At 45.6% G+C, this 12,163-nt stretch overlaps 1 long non-coding RNA gene across 3 annotated transcripts in view; it reads left to right on the plus strand.

Moving 5' to 3' along the window:
• Positions 1-12,163, plus strand: part of LOC105473546 (uncharacterized) — a 64,464-nt gene that overhangs the window by 26,023 nt on the left and 26,278 nt on the right. For all 3 annotated transcript variants that reach the window (XR_011615389.1, XR_982304.3, XR_011615390.1), the window contains exon 4: positions 1,964-2,102. This is a non-coding gene — a long non-coding RNA (uncharacterized lncRNA). The remainder of the gene's footprint in view (positions 1-1,963; positions 2,103-12,163) is intronic.

The raw sequence follows: 12,163 nt of genomic DNA on the forward strand, positions 1-12,163 counted from the left end.
CTTGAGCCACCGCGCCCGGCCAGGTTCTAAGTTCTTAAAAAAAGTTCTTGCATGCCAGCCGGGGAGGTGTGAGGTGACTTCTTTAACAAGTTACTCGTGCATTTTTAGCTATATGAATCCCTCTTAAAGAGGAGACGCTTTCTAAATTGAGCAAGTGCGTTTTATAATCCTGAGACGGACACAGAGCAAAATTTGAGAGCATTAGGTTTTAAAAAAAAAATCATTAAAACAATGCTCTAAGTTTAAAAAATGTGGAAGGCAGAGTAACATATCCTCCACCTCCCCAAGATATCCGAGTGCTCATCCCAGGAGTTTGCAAATATGTTAATTTACAGGGCCAAAGAGAGTTTGCAGGTGTGCTTAAAGTAAGGATTTTGAGATGAGATTATCCTGGGTTGCCCAGTGTAATCACAGGAGCTCCGAAAAGATGGAAGAGGGAGGCGGAGAATGAATGTGTCGACAGAAACAGAGCCTGGAGTGATATGATTGGTGGAAGGGGCATTAGCTAAGGAATTCACCAGTCTGCTAGAACCCAGAAAAAGCAACAAAACAAATTATCCCTCAGAGCCCCTGCAGGCAGCATGGCCCCACTGACACCTTGATTTTGGCCCAGTGAACCCATTTCAGACCTTTGACTTCCAGCACTGTAAGATAATAAATGTTTGTTGTTTTAAGCACTACGATTGTGGTCATTTGTTACAACAGATAGGAAATTCATACAAAAAGAGAAGGCAAAATGAATTAATGCAGGAAAAAACACTTAAGAAAAGGAGCGGGAGAGTCAAGATGAACAGGAAACAGAAGGAGCAGGGAGTGTCAAGATGAACAGGAAACAGGAGACACAGAACTGGGCTCCAGAGGGGGCAGGGGTGCTGCCAGGGGCTGCGGACCTGGGCTGTTGATCTCCTGGAAGCAGGTGGAATGTGTGGGGCTGCAGCGGCCAAGAGAGGAAGAAGGTGATGGGCTGTGAGGATAGTCAGAACAACATTCCCTGCCTAGGTGTCCCAGTGATACGGCTTCAATGGCTGGAGGAACACCATGGTTCTTAGTCTCGTGCTGATTTTGATAAAACGACACGGACACATGTGGAGTGGTTTTAAGGAGAGAAAAGTTTATTAGGCAAGAAAGAAGGAAGGAAGAAGAAAACCGCTCCCCTGTACAGAGACAGAGGGAGGGGAATTGGAACAGAGAGAAAACCTCCCCCCGTGCGGTGGAAAAGTGGCTGCTTCTATTCCGATGCTGGTGGAGGTGGTGTCTGATTTGCACAGGGCCCAGGGGATTGGTTTGACCAGGTGCGTCATTTACGTAACCTGGCCCTCCAACCTTAGCCCTTTAAATATGCAAATGCGGGTTGCCATGATGTTCTGAACACATGGCGTTATCTGGAGGTGGCCATGACACTTGGTACACCTGGTGAGGAGGAAAAGACAGGGGGAATTGCCACATTGAGTGAACCCATTTTCTAAATGGCCGGCATTTGCTTATTAAAGCTTGCCTGCCTGACTCTTCAAGCCACCTTTTCTGTTAGAAAAGAGATGGTTTGGGGGTTGTTTTTCTATTACAGGAAAATTTCCACCGAGAACGTTTACTCTTACTAGCTGCCTGAAAATTATTTCTTAAGAACTCCTGTATCACCAGCCTGCATCTCCCTCAAAGCAGAGCCTGAGATAAAGGCTTCTGTGTGAGTGGTTTTTCTGAGAATGAGGGAAATAGTGAGAGAAAGAAGGTGGAAGCGGGGAAGGAAAGCGGTTACCAGTATGCAGCATTGAGATGGTCCCTGCTACAGGTGGCCGGTTCCTGACCAGGGCAGGTGTGCTGCCAGACCTGGTGAGAGTGGCTCTTGGTTTTGTTCTAGACGCTGCCTCCCTGGGCTCTGCTACGCTGTAGATTCATTTCTATTAATGAGTTGCTCCTTCAATATGCAACTCACATTTGGTGACAATTATTTTCATTAAATAACCAGATGAACAACTTCTCTGGGGATCTGAGTAAAGGACAAAGGCCATTTAGGAGAAAGTCTGACCTGAATGGGTCTCGGTGCCCAAGAAGATGAGAAAGCAGGAGAGAAGAATCCAGAGGAAAAAGAGGGATTCACACAGGAGGTAGGTAAATCCCCCCGAATACACTTTTCTAATGTTTTTCTTTTTTTTTTTTTTTTTTTTTTTGAGATGGAGTCTCACTCTTGTAGCCCAGGCTGGAGTGCAGTGGTGTGATCTCGGCTTACTGCAACCTCTGCCTCCCGGGTTCAAGAGATTCTCCTGCCTCCGCTTCCCAAGTAGCTGGGATTATAGGCGCATGCCACCACGCCTGGCTAATTTTTGTATTTTTAGTGGAGATGGGGTTTCACCATGTTGGTCAGGCTGGTCTCGAACTCCTGACCTCAAGTAATCCACCTACCTCGGCCTCCCAAAGTCCTGAGATTACTACAGGTGTGAGCCACCATGCCCGGCCTAATGTTTGCTTTTCCTTAGGGACTTCGGTGGCAGCCAGTGAGCTGATGCCTAGACCTGGGTATTGGAACTCTTCAGTGTTACCTTCGTCAGAAGCCTGGCCTTCTCATTCCACCTCACCTCCTCCTAGCTGTGTCCTTTCTGGGGTACAGACATCTTTCAAGAGAGCAGGGAACAATCTGCTGACTTTAGGGAATGCTATTGGCCTCATGATGCTCACTGGTATCACGAGGACCGTTCAAATACTATTTGAATATTGAAACAATATTGAATATCCAAATTTGAGGGCTAGGAATCCCTTTGGTCTCCCAGATCCTTATCACCATTCTGGCATTTTAATAATTTCATCTTAGTCATCTGCTCACTGCTCTCCACTTAATAAGCCATTCACCATAATTTGTGGTTGGCGTTATCTGGACAGGTTGGGGGAATGAGCTGCAATTGTGACTTCTGCCCCCAATTCAATGGTATTTGTTCTGCGGTCTTTCACATTTTGTCTTAGTGATCTCTCAGCATTTTAAAAACACGTGCCCATGAGCATAGGGAAGTCCCCAAAGAAGGGTGGACACTTCCAACTACTCAGCAAGAAGGACCTGTTTCAGATTCCCCCGTGTCTTTCTTGGATTACTATGGTTAGGACCAAGCCTCAGTCTGCAGGGAAAGTGCTAATATCACATGCATTTTACTGACTAATTGGAGAAAGAGGAGGAAGGGAGCCAATGTTCTGAGACTAAAGGGGATGCAGATCTCCCCATGTGGCCTTGTCCCATCCATAGATAAGGAAATCCAGGATGGGTCCTACATCCAGGAACAAGCCTCACCCAGGAGTGCTTTGATTCCCTTCTTAAAGCCTCATGATGGGGAGTCAGAACTCTTGGAAAGTAGCTCGTCCCACAGGAGGAGACAATATTTCTAGGCTCAAGCCTCAGATGTTTCAGAGCTCCCTGATTTTGTGTCCTATTGAGGTGGAGACAATGCCACAGGTTCACTTGCTTTGTGTTTTCCTTTCCCTGGACACTGGGGAAGACTGTACTTCCAGCCTTCCTAACACATGGGTTGGGAGCACGTGACTAATTCTGGCCAATGTGTGAAGTGGAAGAGACATGTGTCACTTTTGGGCTGAAACGTGGCTGAGTGGGAACGAGGTCTCCAGGCTTTCCCATCTCGTGCAGAGACTCCCACCAACCCCCTCTGGATGTGTAGCGTAAGGGAGAAGTAAATCCTCACTGAGATTTTGAGACTAACTTGTTACCACAGCATAACCTCGCTGATCCTGACTATTAGCAAGGATAGCACATGTAATAGTTTGGACATTTGGAAATTTTCTTTCTCATTGAACTTTCCCGTGTTTTCTTTTCTTTCCTTCTTAATGCATTTAAGTGCTTATTCTATGTTGAGAATATAATGGGAGGAGACAAATAATTACTGAAAGGAAAGACAAAATTGCAAAGTGGGTGATGATTAACTGGAGTTGTTTCATGCTTGGTAGCTTGTGGGGGTATAACTTGGATGGTGGAGTAAATGGAGAGTGACACAGATTTTGGTCAGATAGAGCCGTAGGGAGTGACATTTGGGGCAGGGCGTATTTATGCTGCCAAGATGGCAACTCTGGTCACAGCGGCCTGTTTTCCTTTTAATAGTTTCTACGTTCCTACTCTACATAAAACTCTGTTTAAGTGTGAGCACAGAGCCACAGGTCATATATGGCCAGGACTGGAGAGAGCAGGGGAGGAAGAATTCATTGGCAGACACGGACACAGCACAAATTTGGATTTTGGCATGGGTTTTCCAGCAGTTGCATGAAGGAAACCCTATCTTCCTTTCAAGACATCTCATTTTTGCCTTCCACCTGGACTTGTCCTCAGGGATCTGCTTTCCAGTCCAAAGGGACCGTGTCCTTTGTGTCCCTCTGATGCCTGTGCTAGTTGTTATCTGCTGTGATGTCTGTTGCTGTCTTTCCTTTATTTCAGTTCCACCCCTTGCCTGGCCTTCTAGGATGCTCTCCATGCTCCCGGCAGTTCTCTCCCCCATAACTCCCTGGCCATTAACTTGTTTTATTGTCATGGTTTGATGCTGAAAAATTGTTCTTTGCTTTCCAAAATGACAGCTAGCTGATGCGTTTGTCCCATCCCTATCATTGTGGGCGCTTATGTGGATGGCTGATTTCATAGGAATGGGGAGGAATATGGATTCGTTTCTTCCTGTCAAAGTGGGTAAAAATAGACCACAGTCCTTCCCCCAAAGAGGTAGATATTTGAGCCAGTTCTCTATCTGCCTCCCAGCAGGGATTCTCAGTGCTGGCTGCAAAGTCAAACTGCTCACTGGATTTCAACAATACTAATGTACAGCTCCATGTTCGTATAAAGAGATTCGTTTTTTTCCTTTTTGGAGTTGGTATTGGTGTTCATTTAATCATTCATTAATCAACAATCAACAGTGATTGATGAATGATGATGAAGTGATGACTTATGCTATGGACTGTCCTAGGGGCTGGGGATATAGCGATAAGAAAGACAAACCGGCTTCGCCATTCCAGTGGAGGTTACATTCTAGTTGAGGAGTGAGGACAGACACTAAATAAGCCACACAGTAAGTAACCAGAGTAATTTCAGATGGTGACATGTTCTGTGGATGAAGGTAGGGAGTGTAATGGAGGGAGGCTGAGGCGAGTGTGTTGCTCACTTAATATGGATGCTTCTGGAAGGTTTACTGAGGAGGTGACAATGAGGCTGGTATTTGAAAGACAGGAGGTGACCTGTCACGAAATGTCTGGGACGGAGTGGTCAAAGTTGAGGGAACCTGGGGTTCACCTGCCCTCAGACGAGATTGGTTTGGGATACTTCAGGACCAATAAACAAGGCCAGTGCGCCTTGAGGAAGAAACTGGGGGCAGAAAACCAAGGTAGGGAAATGAAAGAACAGATAGACATAGAGTCAGATCTGCAGGGTGCAGTCTTGCTGGGAGAAATGGTTTGCCTCCATAGCAGTGATTTCTAAAGGTGAAAGCAGGCAGCTTCTCACCACTGGCCAACTACCCACGCATTCTGAGGCGGCCAGGTCTACAGGCAGGTTCCTCTCATGCCCCCCCCCATCCTTCCCTCCTGTTTCTGGGACCTGTTGGGACCACTGTGCAGGGGGGACAGGTTGCGGTGGCAGTGCTGTGTCCTGCTTTGCCTGTGGCCTGAAGTCCAAGTCTTCTCTTTCTTTAAGAGCAACATGGATCAGGTTGTGCGTTTTCCGGACCTCGATTTCTTTACAGGATGTCGTGGGGATGAAAGAGGGTAGCACTCGTGAGGCTGCCTCCCGCGTCTGGTCATCTGAGATACAGAACACACCTGGGGAACGTTGGTTTCCATTCCTCCCTCTCTGAAATGGCAAAAAAGGACAGAGAAAAGACACGTTCTTTTCCCAATGGTTTTGAATGACAGTAACAGAACTCTATATCTCTTATTGAAAACCTATTTTATTGAGGTTCAATTGATATATAAAAAGCTGTACATATATAAGGCGGGGCGCGGTGGCTCATGCTTGTAATCCCAGCACTTTGGGAGGCGAGGCAGGTGGATCACCTGAAGTTAGGAGTTCGAGACCAGCCTGACCAACATGGCAAAACCCCGTCTCTACTAAAATACAAAAATTAGCTGGGCACCTGTAATCTCAGCTACTCGGGAGATTGAGGCAAGAGAATCGCTTGAACCCGGGAGGAGGACGTTGCAGTGAGCCGAGATCATGCCACTGCACTCCAGCCTGGGCAACAAGAGAGAAACTGTATCTCAAAAAAAAAAAAAAAAAATGCTGTATGTATTTAATATATCCAAATTGATGAGTTTAGGGATAAGAATAAAGCACGACTCAAGCCTGTAATCCCAACATTTTGGGAGGCCGAGGCAGGTGGATCATGAGGTCAGGAGATCGAGACCATCATGGCTAACACGGTGATACTCCGTCTCTACTAAAAATACAAAAAATTAGCCGGGCATAGTGGCGGGTGCCTGTAGTCCCAGCTACTCAGGAGACTGAGGTGGGAGAATGGCATGAACCTGGGAGGCGGAGCTTGCAGTGAGCCAAGATGGCGCCACTGCACTCCAGCCTGGGCAACAGAGCGAGACTCCATCTCAAACAAACAAACAAACTAAAAGAATAAAGCATGAAACCATCATCACCATCAAGGCTGTAGACATATTCAACACCTTTCAAAATTTCCTCCGATCCCCATTATCATGATTATTATTGTGGTGAGAACACTTAAGACAGAACTAGTCTCTTAACAGATCTAATTATACCATATACTAACTACACTCCCTGTGTTGTGTATTGTGTCTCTTACGTAACTGAACTTTGTACCCTTTGACCGTCTCCCCACTTCTCCCACTCCCCAGCTCCTAGAAACCATCGTTCTACTCTCTGCTTCTATGAGCTGGACTATTTTAGATGTTACATATCAGTGGACTCATGCAGCATATGTCTTTCTGAGTGCGGTTTATTTCACTTAGCATAACGTCCTTTGGGTAGATCCATGTTGTTGCAAATAGCAGGATTATCTTCATTTGTAAAGGCTGAGTAATATTCCATTGTGTATATATGCCACATTTTCTTCATTCATCTGCAGAAGAACATTAGGTTGTTTCTGTATCTTGGCTATTGTGAATAACACCACCATAAATCTTGATGAAATCTCATTGAGAAATAAACAACGTGTAACTATGATTGCTTTTAAACCTGAGGAATGGCTGCTGCCCAGACTGAAAGAAAATCAAAAATGCTGTTGTTATCTGACTCCCAAAATAGCCGGCTCCTCCTCACTTAACTCTTACAGTTAATCTCCAGCCCCCAGAGGTGGGCCTCTTACACTTCCTTATCAGGGCACAGAGCATTTCTCAGACGCTCTTTCCATACACGAAGGGCCGTAGTTTTAGCTGCAAGATCTGAGGGAGATGACGTTTACGTCCAGTCTTTATTTAATAAACAAATGTGTTCTAAGCTGCATTTTGCTTTCTACTTCCTGAAGTTAATAACTATATTCACTGCACACTCCTTTCCCAGCAAAAAAATTGTGGTACTTGAATAATGGAGTATTTTCCTGTCTCCAGTTGGATGGCAAGAACTTAAAATTATTTTTAGAAAAGCAGTTGCCCAGAGTGAGTGTAATTCTAACAGGGTTGTCTCCACTCCCTGTTTGTTTTAGCTAGTTCTCACTATGTTTGAATGAGAGCACAGGCCAAACCACAGTCAGCTCCGAATCCCTGTAAAAAACCTCCATTCAGTACCTTCTCCCTAGCTCGGCTGTTGAGGAGTGCTGCAGGTAATACCCCATTTTGATGGTTTCCTGTTGTGTGGTCATTTGCCTATATACATGTCAGTCACATATTGAGATTCTCCAGAGAAACAGAACATCTATATTTATATTTTTATCTATCTATAGATATGTCTCTAACTCTATCTATAGATATGCCTGTATCTACAGATATCTCTATATAAGAGGAGATTTATTATAGAAACTGGCTTACTTGGTTATGGAAGCTGAGGAGTCCCACAGTCTGCCATCGGCAAGCTGGAGAACCAGAGAAGCCAGTGGTGTAATGTTCAGTCTGAGTCTGAAGGCCCGAGAATCGGGTGGTGCAATGGTTTGAGTCCCAGTCCGAGTTCAAAGGCTCGAGAGCGAGGAAGACAGAAGCTGGGTGTCCCAGCAAACATGGCAAGAATTTGCCCTGTCTCTTTGTGATCTATTTGGGCCCTCTGTGGGTTGGACGGGCCCTCAGTGGGTTGGATGGGCCAACAGTGCATTGGATGGGCCCTCAGTGGATTGAGTGGGCCTGCAGTGGGTTGGATGGGCCCTCAATGGGTTGGATGGGCCCTCAGTGGATTGGATGGGCCTACCGTGAAATAGATGGGCCCTCAATGGATTGGAGGGGCTCGCAGTGGATTGGATGGGCCCTCAATGGGCTGGATGGGCCCTTGGTGGGTTGCATGGGCCCACAGTGGGTTGAATGGGCTCTCAGTGGATTGGATGGGCTCTCAGTGGATTGGATGAGCCCTCAGTGGATTAATGGGCCCTCAGTGGATTGGATGGGCCCTCAGTGGATTGGATGGGCCCTCAGTGGATTGGGTGTGCGCTCAGTGGATTGGGTGGTGCCAACATGTGTGGGTGAGGATGGATCTTCTTTACCCACTCCACTGGTTCAAATGTTAATCTCTTCCAGAATCACCCTCACAAAGACGCTGAGAAATACTGTTTTATCCCTTAGCCCAGTCAAGTTGATCATAAAATTAACCATCACAGTCACGAAATATTGTCCTATACTCAAGTCATAACTTGTCATATAGACAAGTTAACATACATAAGGTACAGTGGTCATAGAATCTGAACACTTCTCTGGCAGTCGTGGTTTTGCTAGTTTCTAACCATGTTGCTCTCACACCTTTAAATGGAACGAGGACCCCGCCATACTCACAACTGAATCAACCTCCTGTGACCTTTGTGAGAACTGAAATCTGGGTTTTGCACTCTCAAAAGTCTCTGAATACCAGAGGTTCCTGAGAGTCTTCCTACAGCTCAGGAGTGTGCACAGTTGCCAGGAGGGAGGCTGAGCTCTTGGGGCATTCAAAGTGAGAGGATGTTCCTAACACTTCATTCTAGCAGCTCCAAGGAGCTAGACAGAGAAAAGGAAAAATGAAAAGAGGCACAGGCTTGAGTTGGTGTGAGGCAATGGCAGGGGGAGGCAACAGGGAGGAGAAGTAGCCCTTCCAGCATTTCCTGGACGATAGCGCCTGGTGTGTGGTCTGGCCTCATCACTAGCCTGGCGCCTTCCTTGCCTCTCTTTTAGCCGACATCGGAAGTTGCCGCTTCTCCGTTGCTCAGGGCCAGGTGGCCTGTGAGGCTCGCAAGGCTCTCCAAGAGGGGAACTTGCCTCCCCTCCCTTGATTGACTTCATTCTTGTGTCATCATGTAGAAAATCATTTACACTGAAGTGGAATTTAGCCTGGCTTAACTGCGTGTATCTGGATTTCCGCTTTCGTAGAATATAAAGACAAATTACAGCATCACCATTAATAGTGGCTGGATCCTGGAGACCTCTTGACTTTCCAGGCTCCTCACTTGCTGGTGTGCACTGTGCTAGGGTTATGGTAAGGGTTAAATGTGGCCATGCACCTGTCATTGGTCAGCCCTCAGTGTGGTTCAGAGGGACGTGATAGAAGAATTATGTACTTTCGGAGTTTCAGCCTCTAGTTTATAGATGAGGCCATGAAAATGATTTGTCTATGCTCATACAACTCATTAGTGGCTGGTCCGGGACAAAGCTCCGGTCCCCTGATAGCCACTCAAGGTGCTCTTCTCACTTGTGTGTGGCTGAGAACACAAGGAAAGGAGAACCTGCCTTATCTTTATGGCTGGGGCTAGAGCAGAGTGACATAAACGTAACTGGGTTTATGTGTCCCAAAAGATGAGGGCTGCCAGGTAAAATACGGGATGCCTGGGTCAGCAAAAGCTTTTTGGGATGTACTTACACTAAACATTTATTTGCTGTTTATCTGAAATTCAGACTGAACTGGGCATCCTCCATTTTTATTTTCTAAGTCTGGCAACCTTGTGAGAGATGAAATTTACATTAAAACTATTTAGCAGACCAAACGATGGCTGTGTAGCCTTGTCTAGGGTCTCCACTTAGAGGCAGAATCTCAGTGCTTTCTGAAAGTTCTTAGGAGGTCTGTAGCTACATCTGCAGTGGTGCCAAATCTCCATACGAAACCAGAACAATTCAAACGCTTATTCACAGTCTAGATGTTTGCACCGGGTAGACAAAATATTGAAATGTTTGGCAGAATTGCTCAATTGTCCTTTGGAAGTCTGGCATCTTGCAGCTGCAACCTTGGAGTTCATCCTGTGCTGGGACAGTATCTACAGCCCAGCTCTCTGATCTGTGGTGACCCTGTAGTGTCTCTCCCCTCCTTTCCTAATGAGGCTGGGACATGCTACTAGAATTTTCAAGGATTTAGCTGAAGTCTGGACATGCTTTGCATTTTGTTCATTTTTTGGCCCGAGACTCACATGTATGTACAGTTGTTTTACTTCAGTCTGCTGATAAAGCTCAGACTTCTTTTTCTTAGTTTCTGTTAGGCAGGAAACCCAGAAAGAAATTCAGACTTTTTTTTTTTTCCGTCCTAAGAGCACAATGAACCGCAATAAATCCTGTGCATATAACAACACTTTGACCTCGTTAAGAAGATGGACGAAGAACAGTGATTTCAAACAGCACTGGAAGCCACTAGCAGCTCAGGGCTCCTTCTGAGGAAGGTGCATTCATTGATTCGGTTATTCATTCATTCAACCGACTTTACTGACCCTGTGTGGCATAGGAGAGAGATGAGCAGCTGGGGAACACAGCAGACAGAAACGCAGACTTGATGGCCAGTAGGCCTGGGTTCTGTTACCTATTAGTTACATAATCTTGGCCAGTTACTTCATGTCTCTGCACCTCCATTTGTTTGTTCATCTGTAAAATAGGATGAATAACAGTTCCTACTTCATAGGGTTGTTCTCAGGATTAAATGAGAATTCATGTAACTGCTTAAGAACAGCATCTGACATTTAGTAAGTACTTATAAATGTTAGCTATTGTGTTGAACGCATAGCTATGGAGATGCTTTGATCTCAGAAAGGGCAGGCTCTTCTCCCTAAAGGTGAAATTCAGAGTGATTGTTTGGCATAGCTGGCTCTGAGTCATGGCTGAGGAGCCTTGTGTTGTGTGTCACAACTAGCTGTCTCATTCCCCTTGCCTAGCAATTGGTCTAGGAATGGCCCTGATCCCTAGTTCTGGCTAATGGGGTATAAATGAACACTTTCTTGCTTTTCTGACCAATAAAGGAAAAAAAAAAAAAAAACAGAAAAGAAAAAGAAAAGTCCCTTTGACCTGGAAGCTGCTTGTGATGCTTGGAGATACAGCAACCATTTTGTGACCTTGAGGTCACAGTCTAAGGACAAAGGTCAATGTGCTAAAGGTGGTAAAAAGAAAGAACCCAGGTCTGTAAGGCTGTATTTGAGTAACTTCACCGGATAGCCTACCTCCAGACCTCTTATTAAGTGATGAAAATTAGCGTCTATTTTTTTAAACCACTATAATCACATTTTCCATCATTTGCAGCTAAATGGATTTTTCCTTGGTAAAACCAAATAGGCAAAAAAACAGTCTCTTTCCTCAAGGAAATCACAGCCAAGTCCAGGCGAAAATGCCATGTATTCTCGTACAATAAAACTAACTGGCAAAGTAAACAAAGTGCTCTGTGCACGCAGAAAAGAAACAATTAGTAGGCGATGGGGGTATCTTATTGGATTATAAAGATACAACTCTATGTGATCCCAAAGTAGGACTTATCACCCATCATCTGGTTCTCAATCAGAATACCCCTTCCACAGAAAAAGAGACAAAATTCTCCACCTCAGGGGACAGATGACGATCACTCAACTTTGTGCTTCCCACGTCAGTGCTGAAACAGCCTTTTCTGTTTCCCTCTTGGTCCCTTCTCTCAGGACACTGACCCTCACTGTGTGGCCTGAATCTTGCTGCTTTATTCTTACACTGTAGTCTAGCATATCTGCTTGCCATCTGTTCCTCCCGCCTACTTCCAGCCTACAGTCCTTGCTGGAAGATTTGTTGCTTGTGGTCTGTGCTTGGTTTGGGTCAAAGACAAAAGGACAAAACGATTTGTAGAGAGGAG

This window comes from Macaca nemestrina, chromosome 17, assembly GCF_043159975.1.
Source record: "Macaca nemestrina isolate mMacNem1 chromosome 17, mMacNem.hap1, whole genome shotgun sequence".
Classification (NCBI taxonomy): domain Eukaryota; kingdom Metazoa; phylum Chordata; class Mammalia; order Primates; family Cercopithecidae; genus Macaca; species Macaca nemestrina.